We start from the raw sequence: 1,288 nt of genomic DNA, 5'->3' as shown, positions 1-1,288 counted from the left end.
AGTGCTGTGAAGGGCATCGTGGTCGCAACAGAGGTGTCATGAGCTAAGTCTGACATTAATATCTTGAGTCACATGAATGATGAAAGAGGGAGTTTAAATACTTCCATTAAACATACTGAAATAGCAATTTTCAAATGTAAACACTTTGATTACATGTAAAGATATACTCAGTACTAATTGCAATACTGCCATTTTGGGATAGAAAAAACCATGCAAACCAAATCAAATACCATCAGTACAGCAATAGAGAGAAACACACACCTATTCCAACTTAGACCCGTATTCAATTTGAAGCGTGTTTTTGGCGAAAATTTTTTGCCGATGACGTCATTTTTGCCTGTTTTGGTTTTACTCCGTATTCAATTTAAAAGACTTTCCGCCTAGGCGGAAAGTCAATGCAATGTAATAGGCGAAAAAGTTTCGCCTATGAATACCTGGCGGAAAAAAGTGCAGAATTGGGATTTTGGGAACCCCTGTGCAGCCTTCAGACAGTCCCCCAAAGGTAAACTGTGTCAATTTAAGAAAAAAAAAGACTTAAGGACACCCCAAAAAATCACTTTGATTTTGGGGGCGAAAAAAAAAAAAAGTTGGAGGACAAAGTTAAAAACTAGCGAACTTGACTCCCCAAGTATGCCCCAGGTGTTTTTATCAATGCAGGTGCTTGCGGAAGGTGGATTTTCCATGTTTTTTTAAACTTAACTTTAGCAACTTTTAAATACGCTGATCCCCATTTTCAAGTACCCCAAATTTGCTGGGATAAGTTATTATCTGCAAAAAAAACCCCAGAATACTATTCTTCACCACTTATACAAAAACGCTATTTAGCAGCTATTGAGCCCGTTTAAAAATACCAATTACCTTCAGCAAGCCAAATCAGGGGGTACCATAGCTAACTCCCATGTCAGAGCATCTTTTGGGGGTCTCAGGCTGATTTCCCCAAATCTGACAGTACTTTACACTTGTTTCAGTGTCGCCGGGTCCCATTTTCATGTACTTTCAAATTTTATACGGGGTGAAGCGGGCACATGCGCAATACTTTTCCGCCTGCAAAACAGGCGAAGTAGGCAAAAAGTCTGGGACTAGAGAAAAAGTATCGCTGCTCGGCTCAAATTGAATATGGCTCTTAAATGTAAACTATTTGTAATTGAAAAATAACATACCAAGTAGCCAGCCCTTCGGCATGTGTTCTTTTTGAAACCTCTCCTACAGGGCTGACTGGCGCAGGATATAGGCATCATGGCAAGACCCTGGGTAACCACACTGAAAATCTTGAGGTTAGCATCGCAGA

This window comes from Taudactylus pleione, unplaced genomic scaffold (assembly GCF_031769625.1).
Source record: "Taudactylus pleione unplaced genomic scaffold, aTauple2 ptg000977l, whole genome shotgun sequence".
NCBI classification, from domain to species: Eukaryota; Metazoa; Chordata; class Amphibia; order Anura; family Myobatrachidae; genus Taudactylus; species Taudactylus pleione.
Note: the sequence above shows the minus strand (reverse complement) of the source record.